We start from the raw sequence: 13,081 nt of genomic DNA, 5'->3' as shown, positions 1-13,081 counted from the left end.
CTGAGGTCTTAGGAAACCTGTGAGACAAGGGGGTATGGAGGAGGAAGCCTGGCTTCATCTTCAGGCAGGTCATGGAACTGGGTTAGGACAAGACCAACCATCCTGGAGAAAGGGAGAGGGGATTTCCTTCAAGTAAGCAGGTCATTATCAACAGCAAAACTATCAGCAGTTGTTATTGATGACTCCCAGGCTGATGTCTTGATCTGCAGTGGGCTTGCATCTCCTGCCACCCTAGAGGACCAGTCCCGTTTCTGTCTTATGATCCTCACTAATGAAGGGGAGATGGGGGAACATTATCTCCATTTTCCAGATGGGTAAACTGAAGCTCAGAGAAGTTACGTGCCTTGGCTTGGGTCTTTCAGTGTCTCAGGTGTTCGTGGCAGAACTGAGACTAAAAACTAGATCTTCTTTGACTAACTTCACCGTGATTTAGGCCAACAGTCCGTGACTATGTGCCAGGCACTGTTCTTGGTGCTGAGAGTCCCAGAAAAAGGATGGGATCAAGGCTAAGGCAACAGGTTTTTTTGTTTTGTTCTGTTTTAATATTTATTCATTTGGCTGCACCAGGTCTCAGCTATAGCATGCGGGATCGTCTTTGTTGCGGCACATGGGGTCTTGAGTTGGGGCATGCAAACTCTTTGTAGCGGCATGTGGGATCTAGGTGACTGGCCAGGATGGAACCGGAGCCTCCTGCATTGGGAGCTTAGAGTCTCAGCCACTGGGATGCCAGGAAATTCCCGAAGGCAGTGGTTTTAAAGGAAGGGAAGAGGGATCAGGCAGCTCAGGAGGAGGCAAGGCCTTGGAGTGTGGGTGTGACTGGGCCAGCAGTGATGCTGGGGGTCATCTTTACTTCTCAGAGGTGCTAGGGAAGTAGCTCTGCAGGCTAAATCAGGACTCCAGAGTCCTTCTTGGGTGCAAGGCAGCATGCACTCTGGGTCTGGCACCCTCCAGCTAGGTAAACCTTAGCAGGCAGCCCCTGAGCCAGCTTCCGCTCCAACCACACAGCCACTGCTCCACCGCATTTCCTTCTTCCATGAAGTTGAACGTGCTCGTCCTTCTTCTACAAATACCTTTCCCCAACTTCTTCAACCCTGCTCATCCTCCACAGCTCAGCTCAGTCCCCTCTTCTGATGTCCCAACCCTGTATACACACACACACACACGTACACACATGGCTAGATTAGGAGCCTCTGAGGTGGGCTCTCATAGTGCCAGCCCATACCACTAAGCCACCCCGATCTCCCTTAGGAACCTGTTGGCAAATCATTTCCGTCCTCTTGACGTCTTGAGATAAGATCCTCAAAATGAGCTGAAAAGAGAAACATCCGCCTGCTTGACAAGCATTTTCACTTGAGGACTTTCTCCAGACAGGGCACAAGATGAAACCCCCTCTTAGAGTAACCCCGGGTGAGGAAGATCCTCTGGAGAAAGGAATGGGAACCCACTCCAGTATTCTTGCCTGCAGAATTCCATGGACAGAGGAGCCTGGTGGGCTGCAGTCCATGGGGTCTCAGAGAGTTAGACACTTCTGATCAACTAACACACACACACACACACACAGAGTAACCCACAGAGGGGAGAAAGGAGGAGGAACTTATTTTTGCTCATGCTTCCCACTTCCTGTTGGTCAAGATGATCTCACAGGAACTTAGAGACCTCGTGCCCTGTCCCTTGGTATCCACTCTGGAAGCCAGATCCATGGTCCATGGTGTGGTGTTTCATATTAACCAGAAATGGAGGGGTGACTCAGGAGATAGGTTCAACAAGTGAGGTGTAAAGACCATGCAATCCTAGGACTTCAGCTTGGACTCCTGTCAGCTCAGGTCACAAAAAAGGGCTCTGATAAAAGTGGAAGGGGTTTGGGAGGCAGGCAGCCAAGGAGTCAATGAACAGAATCTAAGGATGTGTGTGATTTTTGGGTCCCACACAGTCTACCCCTCGTGCCTTCTCATTATGTACAGATCTTATACTCCCCAGATAGGGCTTATGTTTGTTCTGCACAAATAGAGACATCCTTACTCTCCAAGAAGGAAGCTACAATCAATCACATAGCCCCCTTCCAGGTGGAGGTCAAGGGTGTCTTTCTCAAAGACTGACGTGAGAGGATTCATGAAAAAAGCTACAATCCTCATGGCTGTGACTAATCCAAAAACTCTGCTTGACAGTCATTATCTCCCTCCTCTGCTACTCCTTCTAGATGCCCTCACCTTCACTTAGCGTTTCATCTGGTCTGGATTGTTTTCTGGTGGGGTGATTCAGACCTTCATTCCCCAAAGGTGTAGATGCCCTAGTGGCCCTGCCCTTGTTGGTTGGTATAGCTATTCAGTAACAGGCATCACTAGGTGTGTGCGCATGCTTAGTCACTCAGTCGTATCCAGCTCTTTGCGACCTCATGGACTGCAGCCTGCCAGGATCCTCTATCCGTGGACTTCTCCAGGCAAGAATACTGGAATGGGTTGCCGTTTGCTCCTCCAGGGGCTCTTCCTGATCCAGGGATTGAACCGTCATTTCCTGTATCTCTTGCGTTGGCAGGTGGATTCTTTATCACTGAGCCACCTGGGAAGCCCCATCACCAGTCATGGAAGTACTCAGAGTTGTTCCAGATATTCCTGACCAACTAACCAAGTCATTTGCCACTCCCTAGTAGTCCATGCCCATTCTTACTCTGGACCATCTTTCCCTATACACAAAGTGGACGACTGATGTATGTTGCAGCTCTGACCCTTGGGAGGATTTCCCTTTAGCACTCTTCGTCAGGGACACTCTGTGTGAGACCATACTGATGCTGCTAGTGCCAACTGGTCATCCTGGCACATCTGTCAGCTGGTTACAAGGGAACCCCTGTGTGGTCACAAGGGCTTCCCGGGTGGCGCTAGTGGTAAAGAACATGCCTACTAATGCAGGTAGATGTAAGAGACACCAGTTCGATCCCTGGGTTGGGAAGATCCCCTGGAGGAGGGCATGGCAACCCACTCCAGTATCCATGCCTGGGGAATCCCATGGACTGGAGCCTGGCAGGCTCCAGTCCATAGGGTCGCACAGAGTCGGACACGACTGAGGCAATTTAACATGCATGCATGAGGTCATAGATGAGGTTCAAGAAGAAGCAGTAGCCATAGAGGCAGGAAATTGGCGGTCTTGGACCACATGCTCATACAGTTTACCAGTTCAAGCCTGGTCCAGAGGTATCATGCCCATTGCCAAATGGATTAGTTGTTTTGCCTGTCCAGCTTTAGGACTCATGGGTCAGATATCATTCAGCTTTATGAATAGGCAGTTCAGGTTGAATGGTCACTCGGTGCCCATTGGTCAGGCACTCAGTCTCTAGTAAGGCCCAATATCGAACCAACAGCTGTTTTTCAGCTGTAATTCTTTGTCATAGAGGGCATGACTTTGTTCCAGAACCCCTGGGTATGTGCTGCAGTTCCCCATCAGAGCTTTCCGCTCAGCATCCTTATCCACCACAGGGACTTCTGGCACTATTGCCCAGGCTGGATCCTAAGGCCCAAGAGGTGGGACAGGTTATTTATAGCCTGGACCTGCTGCAGGGGCCTGTCTTGCTCTGGGACTCACTTGAAACTGGCAGCCTTCTGGGTCACATCACAACAAATCCAAAGAAGCCAAATAAATGCTGTCTCCTTCTCTTTCTTTTTTTAAAAAAAATTATTTATTTATTTGGCTGTGCCAGCTCTTAGTTGCAGCATGCAGGAGTTTTTTGGGATCTTTTTTTAGTTATAGCATGCAAACTCTTAGTTGTGGCATGTGGAATCTAGTTCCCTGACCAGGGATCAAACCTGGGTCCCTGGTATAGGGAGCACAGAGTCTTAGCCACTGGATCACCAGGGAAGTCCCTGTGTCTCTATCTTGGTGCTAGAAAGTATAAGGAACAACATCTTGTCCTTTATAGCAAGTTCCAGACCAGGGTTTTTGGGAAGAAGGTAGTAATGGAGGGACTCTGAAGAGATCTGTGTCCAATATAGCAAGGATAATACAAACTGGATTATACACACATCTTTCTTTCCTACCATCTGCATTCAGGGAGCAAAGCTGGTGTGTGTGCATGTGTGTTTATCATCCTGCCCTGAGTCCAGACCTTACCATTGACCCACCATTACCTTATATAATCACTTATTTGATACAAACTGTCAAGGGCAGGATTTGTCTTATTTGAGAATTACCTGGCACCATTTTACAGGTGAGAAAACTGAGATCAAGGTCAAGAGACTTAGCTTCAGTCACACAACGAGAGCTTCCAACTTGGGACCTCTAGGCACATGGGTGGGGAGGGCTATTAGAGTCACCACGTCTTGAGTGTTTGCCGTGAGCAAGCACTGTGCTAAGTGCTTTACAGGCGTGGACTCGCATAGCTTTAATACAGACCCACAAAGCAGATGTTCTGATCATCTTCCTTCACAGACAGGGAATCTGAGACTTAGGAAGGTTAAGTGACTTGCCCAAGGTCACGTGGTCAGGAAGTGGGCATTAGAACCAGGTGATCTGGCTTGGGACCTCAACTACTAGCCAATACAGGTGCCAGGGAGTTAGGGACATCACCCCACACGGATGAGTGGGCCCTGCCTCTCTGCTTTCCCATTGAATGATTTCATGTTAAAGATACCCCAGGGGAGCGGAAAAAGAGCTGACTTTTTAAGCCTTTAACTCTCACTAGAACCAAAGGGCCCACTATGAAATTTCCCTGTGAAGACCAGAATATTCAAGCTGTAAGAAACCAGAGTCCAGGAAACTTTCCTAACTACCAGTCAAAAACTCTACCCTTTTAGTAACCTATGCTTTGCTGCAATTTCAGCTCAAAACATGGACTCATTTGCAGAACCACAGTGTCTTTGAATGCAGTTTTTCATCCAGCAGAATGCACTTGGCTGACATCACGAGTGATCATGACACGCTCCCACGATGCTATGGAAAGGAGTGGTGATATTTCAGATTTCACATGATGCCTTTTCTCTGAACCATTCTAGGCGTCTACAGGACCAAAGATTTGACTTTATAGTTACTCTTGCTGTATCTATTTAGTCAACACATATTCTCTTGCCTACCGTATACCAAACATGCTAGGGGCTAGGCATGCAAAAGTAAATAAAAACTCAACAACCTATTCTTTTGGAGCTCATGTCTGGGTGAAGAGAAGCACCCATGGCATATTAACCTTTTAATCCCTCTTACTGCTTATTGCAAACCAGCAAGTAACCAAGAAGCATGCTAAGAATGAGAGACTGTGAACACTGCCTCAACAGCCCCTTTTCCCCATGGGTCTGCATGTGTCTGGCTGGGTTTCTAAATCGAAGTTTCACTACAGAATTAGTACATGAATTTGTAATGAACCAGGCCTAGTAAAGTTGTTTCTCGTTCTTATGAAGCTGTGAAAAAAACTTCCTCTATAGTGTAATATACATAATAATTATATTTACAATTTTTTGAAAGTTATGAGGCCTTTTGCAAATGTAATATTCATATTGACACTAGTAAATTAGATCCATTCCTGACTTTTTAATATAGTATAGTGGGCTGAAAGAGCGTCTGACTTCCTCAAGTCAACAATGAATCAGGTAGAGATCAAGATGGCCGAGTAGAAGGATGTGGGGTTCACCTCCCCCAAAAAACACATAGAGATTACATCTTCATGTGGAACAATTCTTACAGAATACCAGTTGAAAGCTGGCAGAAGATCTCTTATCTAACAAAAGCTATGAGAAAAAGATCCCTACACAATTGGGTAGGAGAGAAAAAAAAAAAAAGAAACAATGAGTCAATGGCAGAAGAGACAGGTTTCCAAGTTTCTTTTCTTCATTCTTTTCCACTCCAAGGTGGAAATCTTCTCTTATTTATTTGCATTCTCAGTGCCTGGAAAAATGCTGTTCTGTCAGAGCTAGTCAATAACACATATTAACATGCTGAGAACATTTTTACAAGGAGAATTCGCTTTTAGAGAATTAAAAAGAACCCTTCCATACATGGAAAGATGCTCAATATCTCTAATTATTAGAGAAAGGCAAATCAAAACTACAATGAGGACTTCCCTGGTGGTCCAGGGGTTAAGAATCTGCCTGCCAATGCAGGGGACACTAGTCTGATCATTGCTTGAGGAAGATTCCACGTGCCACGAGGGGACTAAACCTGTGTACCACAGCTACTGAGCCTGCGCTATAGAGCCAAAGAGCCACGGCTACGGAACCTGCACGCCACCAGCCACTGAAGCGGGCACACCCTAGAGCCCATGCCCTGCAACAAGATAAGCCACGGCAAGGAGAAGCTCAGGCACTGCAACTGGAGAGTAACGCCCTGCTCCGTGTAATGAGAGAAAGCCTGTGTGCAGCAACGAAAACCCAGTGCAGCCATAAAGAAACGGAATGTGGTGCCACCTCACGCTGCTCAGAATGACCATCATTAAAAAGCTACCAAAAAAAGGCCACAAACAACAAATGCGGGAAGAGGTGTGGTGAAAAGAGAAACCTCCCACACTGTTGGTGGGAGAGTAAATTGGTGCAACTGCTGTGGAAAACAGTGAGGAGATTCCTTAAGAAACTACAAATAGAATTACCATATGATCCAGCAATCCCACTCCTGGGCATATACCTGAAGAAAGCGAAAACTAATTGAAAGAGATACATGTACCTCAATGTTCAAAGCAGCATTATTTACAATACCCAAGACATGGAAGTGACCTAAATGTCCATTGGCAGGTGAATGGATAAAGAAAATGTGGTATATACATATATACACAATAGAATACTACTCAACCATAAAAAGAATGAAATAATGCCATTTACAGCAACATGGGTGAACCTACAGATCATCATACTAAGTAAAGTAAGTCAGAAAGAGGAAGACAAATACTATATGATAGAACTTATATGTAGAATCTAAGATATGATACCAATAAACATATTTAGAAAAGAGAAACAGACTCACAGACAGAAAACAAGCTTATGGCTTTCCAAAGGGGAAAGGAGGTGAGGGGATAAATTAGGAGTTTGGGATTAACAGATACACACAACTATATATAAAGTAGGAGAAGGCAATGGCACCCCAGTCCAGTACTCTTGCCTGGAAAATCCCATGGACGGAGGAGCCTGGTGGGCTGCAGTCCATGGGGTCGCTGAGGGTTGGACACGACTGAGCAACTTCATTTTCACTTTTCACTTTCATGCATTGGAGAAGGAAATGGCAACCCACTCCAGTGTTCTCACCTGGAGAATCCCAGGGATGGGGGAGCCTGGTGGGCTGCCATCTATGGGGTCGCACAGAGTTGGACATGACTGAAGTGACTTAGCAGCAGCATATATAAAGTAGATTACCAACAAGCGCTTACGGTATGGCACAGGGAACTCTACTCAATATCCTGTAATAAACTATATGGAAGAAGTATAAAAAGAAAATATACATGTGCCTTTTCCATTCTTTGGAAGAGTTATTCCTCAAGGCCCACAGTGACTACAGCTTAAAGAATGACTATCACACGAATCTGGGCCAGTTCTTAGAACTTCTCAAAAAAACACTAAAGTGAGCATGTTTTCCAGATATTATTTAGTATCGAAAGCAAAACTTCTGACTCCTATGAAACTATGAAGAGGCCTATGCTTACGATCTCATTAAGTTATATTTCTATTAATAAGACCAAAATAAAAGGACTAGTAGCTGTCTAGCATCATCTGTGGGGAACCTAGTTCCAGTATATTTCCCTGGTAATGAAACAAATACGTAAGCCTTTTAAGTTTATAACAATGCAATTGTAATGTTACCTCTATGTTCTTGTGTTAACTGAAAGCTATTTAATGGTAAATTAATAAAAGACAGTCCATTAAAAAATTGTATATATATAGAGAGAGGCAGGAGAGGGACCAAATCCTTTGCTGCACACCAGAAACTAACAACTATCACAACATCGTAAATCAACTATAATTCAGTTTAAAGAAAAGCCCTTCTGGGCAGAGGTGGCTCATATTGGCACCTCCCTACCTCCTCACTGTGCAATCGTTCCCTTCATAGGCCACTCTCCTGCAGTCCCACACGTGTCTGTCTCCTTGCAAACAATCGCAGGACTGCCTCTGTCACGGTGCAGACTTTTCTTCTCCCTGGACACCTGTGCCTGTGTGGGTGAGCGTGTCAGAGGAAGAGGAGACTAGGGTGCTGTGGAAGGAGAATAGAAGTTGGGTCTGTTGGAGCCCCCATTCCACCACCTTCCAGCCCTGTGACCTGGGGCAAATCCGCAGGCTCCCTGGGCCTCAGTTGCCTCACATGTAAAACAGGGATAACCCAGACTAAGCCACTGAATGCAGAAAATGTGCTGTGACTCATGCAAGGCTTCATGGACTGGAAAAGGCTGTTGTATTCGGGTTCCATTGTTTTATTTATTTTATCAATAGGGTAATAATAAGAAGTGGAGATTCATCCAGTTGGCCAGTTCAACAGAGCTGAACTCTCCCAGGATGTGTTAGGGAGCCTAGGTAATGGAAATGCAGCAGCAAGAAGTGCACAGCCCTTGCCCTCCGGGAGCCTGCATTCTCCTGAGGGGAGAGGAGAGGAAGTCTGTAGCAAACCAGAGAGATAATTTCAGATCACGAGACAATAATAAGATGGTAGTGCAGGGTTTTAGATATACAGTAGACGTGGCTTCCCTGGTGGCTCAAATGGTAAAGAAGCTGCATGCAGTGTGTGAGACCTGGGTTCGATCCTTGGGTCGGGAAGATCCCCTGGAGAAGGGAATGGCAACCCACTCCAGGATTCTTGCTGGGATAATTCTCCTACACAAAGGAGCCTGGCGGGCTACAGTCCATGAGATCACAAAGAGTCAGACACGAGTGAGTGACTAACACTCACAGAAGTTGCTGTGGAAGGCTGCTTCCCAGGACGTGACAGACACGGTAACCCACAGACCAGGTGGGAAGGAATAGCCCTTCAAGGTCTAGAGAAGGTGTCCCAAGCAGGCCGAGCAAGAGTGCAAAGACCCGGGACCTTGAGACTGTCACAGGGCCGGGCCGCTGAAGCAGCTGCCTGTCTATGGGCTGCTGACCTCTCCTGAGAGCCCTCTGCAGGTGGGGCCAGCACAGCTCCCTGGCAGGCCTTTCCCACACCAGCCACATAATCACTGGCTCAGTTACAACCTCCCGTAATATTCTTTTTATGTATTTTTTGTCGTAAGCATTTTTTGGTAATTTCATTGACTTACTTATTTTTGGCTGCACTGGGTCTTCGTCACTGTGCCGGCTTTCTGTAGTCGTGGCGAGCAGAGCTGCTCCCCGGTTGCTGCGCGCTGGCTTCTTGTTACTGTAGCTTCTCTGGCTGCAGCGCATGGGCTCCATGGGGGCTCAGTAGTTGCGGCTCCCGGGCTCTAGAGTCTGGGCTCAGTAGTTGTGGTTCACAGGCTTAGCTGCTCTGGAGGGTGTGGGATCTTCCCAGACTAGGGATCAAATCCATGTCCCCTGCATTGGCAGTGGGCTTTTAACCACTGGAGCACCAGGGAAGTGCCTCTCCCCTAATATTCTTTCCTTGGGAAGCAGGGAGGGCTGGCCCAGGCCTGGAGTGGGGCAGAGCAGGCCTGAAAGGTGTTGGGGGAGATGGAAACAAAGTCAAAAGGCAGAAAGGAGTGACGGGGGCTCTGCCATGGTCTCTCCAGCCCATAATTCAGTCTAACCTGGCCCAGTTGCTGCAGAGATTCAGCAGAAAATTCCACAATCCTGGTATTCTGCCTTTTGGACAAGGAGGACCCTAGGGAGGGCCTCTGTCTCTCACACACCACATGCCCCCCTTCCCCCCCCACATAGGGGAGCACTATGAGAATGCGCACTGCTTGGCATTAAGTATCTACCCCTTACCCTCCCCTCACATCAGTCGTCTCCTTTTGTATCTGAGAAGAATCAAACAGAAGACCCTCAAGTCTGATTTTCAATAGTCAAACACCTGATCGCCATCTTCTCCAAACCTGCTGTTTAGTTGGTCACCAGGCTGGGAGGGGGGCAGGGTTGGCACAGCCCCACCGATGCCAGGGCTCTGCTCTGATCACTCTGCGGGCACAGTAGCCACCCCCTCCCTCTGTTTCTGGAAACCATGCCCACTGCTTTGATACACTGTGTGATAATTGCAACGGAAGCATTTTTCACCTTTAAAATGGAATTACTCACTCTCTTTGTCTGGAGGCCTGGGCCCAGGCCAGCAGCTCTGGCAGGGGAAGAATTCTCTTAAACTCAGAAACAGTGGACTCCTCACAAAAACACAGACGGGGTTCCAGGTCTGTCGTTGAAATCCCACGTGTTCCTCACTATATCATCAGGTGGATGTGCTTGGAAGAGCCTTAGCCTCTCTGAGGCTGTGACTTTTCATCCCCCTCCATCGTTGTGCCAAGGTCAACCTGGGTGAGTTGCTTGATCTCTCCAAGCCTCAGTTGCCTGGTCCAAAACTTGGGGGAAGCACACTTCTCTGGAAAGGTGGTTTGGGGATTCCATCTGCAGATGGGTGCTGAGCCCAGCAAAGGGTCTGCTGGTTTGTCGGAGGAGCTCAGGTCTTCTGTCCCCTTCTTTTCTATAAGTTCCTAGCCCCGTGATGGGGACATTTAACCACAGCCTCCTCAAGGCTGGGGTGTAGGGGCAGCCTCAGGTCCTCCCTCTGGCTGGGCTCCTAGCAACTGGGGCTGGTCCCTCTGCCCTCCTGTGAGCAGCTGAACTGATGACAGGAAGGGCTCATGGGCATGTGTGGGATGGCTTGCCTGTTGATGTTCCCTTCCTAGAACCCTTTCCCTGAGTTCCTGGAGGTATTAACCTGCTTAAGCTGCCATAACAAAAACCACAGACTGGGCAGCATAAACAATGCAAATTTATTTTTTCACAGTTCTGGAGGCTGGAAGTCCAAGATCAAGGTGCCAGCAGCGTCGGTTTCTGGTGAGGTTCCTCTTCCTGGCTTGCAGGTGACTGTCTTTTCGCCATGCCTTCGCACGGCCTTTCCTCTGGGCTCACATGGGGAAGTGGGGGTGGGAGGTGTCTCTGGTGTGTCTTCTTCCGAGGACACTAGTCCTGTTGGATTAGGGCTTCACCCTTATGACCTCCTTTGACCTTAATGACTTCTTTCAAGACTCTGTCTGCAAATATAGTCACATTGTGGGTAGGACTACAACATATGAGTTTTGAGGGGGCCCAATTCAGTCCATACACCAAATATCAAACCATACACCAAATATCTCCCCTCAAGGAGATAAGGGTTCTAAGGTGGCTAGGACCACAGAGGAGAAGCAGTCAAGCCCAGAGCCATGTGCATCCTCCAAGACCTCAGATGAGAGAGCTCTCTTCTGGCTGGAGTGACAGAGGGAGTCCCAGGGGAGAGAGCAATGTGGGGCATCTGGGCTGGACCTTGATAAGAAGTCTTGGGTGGGGAGGGCTACCAGGTCCTGGGCAAAGACCTGGGGCCCTGTGAGGAGCACACCAGGTCAGATCAGTTTGTCCTCCCCAATTCTCTTCCGCTTCTCTCCCCTGCTGTGGGTACTTGGGGAACGTCTGTGCTGCCAGAAGTCTGCTCAGGCTGAATGTGCTGTTAAAGCGAATTTCAACCCGGCAAAGGAAAGAGCTGGTAGGGCAGCGGTGATGGCAGGGCAGCGGAAGGAATCCTGCAGCAGCTCGAGCCCCTGTGCCAGCCGGCTGGCCGCGCGGCCAGATGGTGCAGGGTTAGAGCTTGGCGGAGATGGAGAGGATCGGAGAGGAGGGACCTGGGGAGTCTGGAGAGCCAGCAGAGAGGGTTCTTGGTGACAGACAGGCCCCAGGACTACTTGGAGGTATTCGGGAAGGGAGAGCGGTGGAGCAGTGTAGAGGATCCTGGTTATATCCAGGGACCCCAGACCACCAGAGAAAGCTCCAGACATGATGAGGGACCTGTGAAGCTGGGGGCTGCCAAAGGCACCAGCGAGGGTTGAAGGTCAGCACAGGAAGATGTTCAGCGGAGTTTGGGATCTCATAGACACTGGGGACTGGAACTTAAGGTCTGGGAGGCCTGGGAGAGTTAGGGTTCACAGTCTCTCTCTTCCAGCATATCCAGAGTGTATACTCTGGCTGGGAAGGTGTTACGGCAGTCAGACCTGCATACTCCCTGGTGCAGCCCTTGGGGCCAAGGCCCTCACACGTGGCCTGAACCTCACCCACGACCACCTGAAGGGGAAGGCAGAGATCCCTGCAGGTGCTGAGCATCGTGCTGTGAGAGTGCAGTGGACCTTGCACTTGACAAAGGCCGGGTGCAGTAAATTACTAATAACTTGCTCAAGCAAGCTAGTAAGTATGTTTAGCTAAGATTCAGTTCAGGTCTGGCTCCAAAGGCAGTATGTTTTCCTCTCTGCATTCTCCGCCCCTGGCTGGTTTGTTATCATGGTTTCATGGAGCATCTATTAGAAATGTATTATGTGCTGGAGTGTGTGATAGTTTCAAGGGCTACAAAGATAAATAAGACACGAGGGCAGGGGAGATGCATGGGTAAACAAACTCAGATAATTCAGAGTGACAGGAGCTAAACTAGAAGCCAGAGATTTGGGGGATGTAGGAAGGAGTGGTCCATTTTGCCCAGGATAAGGATGCATGGGGGAAGGAAGTCAAGAAGGCTTCAGAGAGGCATTGGTAGTTGAAAGAGCTGGTTTAAAGGGTGAGCAGGTGATCCTCAGGATACACAGGAAACGGAGGGTGGGGAGAGTGGAGGAGATTCTGGGTTGAAGGAGCAAAGTAAGTGAAGATACAGAGGCTTAGAGCTGCAGGGCCCTCTGGGGATGGCATGGCTGTGAGGGGCAGAGAGCTTGAGAGATCAGCCTGCCTGGGAGCTTTGTCTTTGCTGGTTGGCTCTGGGGAGCCCCTGGGGGACTCTCAGCAGGGAAATGATGAGATCTGAGCGTCGCTTACGGGGCTCGCAGAGCCCTGGTTCTTGCACAGCTCTGTGGGGCTGCCATGGTGCACTTCAGTGATCTGTCTGCATGCCTTCCTGCCCGGGAGACAGTGCCCTGTGCAAGGGCAGGGCCTGGCTTTTGTCCACCTTTGTGGGCTTCCTGGGTGATGCTAGTGGTACAGAACCTGCCTGCAAGTGCAGGAGACATAAAAGACGT

The 13,081-nt window shown here is 48.7% G+C and overlaps 1 long non-coding RNA gene across 2 annotated transcripts in view; it reads left to right on the top strand.

Annotated features, from left to right (window-relative positions):
* The window catches only part of LOC123333967, a 30,446-nt gene that overhangs the window by 7,270 nt on the left and 10,095 nt on the right, over positions 1-13,081 (top strand). For both annotated transcript variants that reach the window (XR_006551594.2, XR_006551595.2), the window contains one exon: positions 10,843-10,918. This is a non-coding gene — a long non-coding RNA (uncharacterized LOC123333967). The remainder of the gene's footprint in view (positions 1-10,842; positions 10,919-13,081) is intronic.

This window comes from Bubalus bubalis, chromosome 6 (assembly GCF_019923935.1).
Source record: "Bubalus bubalis isolate 160015118507 breed Murrah chromosome 6, NDDB_SH_1, whole genome shotgun sequence".
Classification (NCBI taxonomy): domain Eukaryota; kingdom Metazoa; phylum Chordata; class Mammalia; order Artiodactyla; family Bovidae; genus Bubalus; species Bubalus bubalis.
Note: the sequence above shows the minus strand (reverse complement) of the source record. Positions and strands in the feature narration are given on the sequence as shown.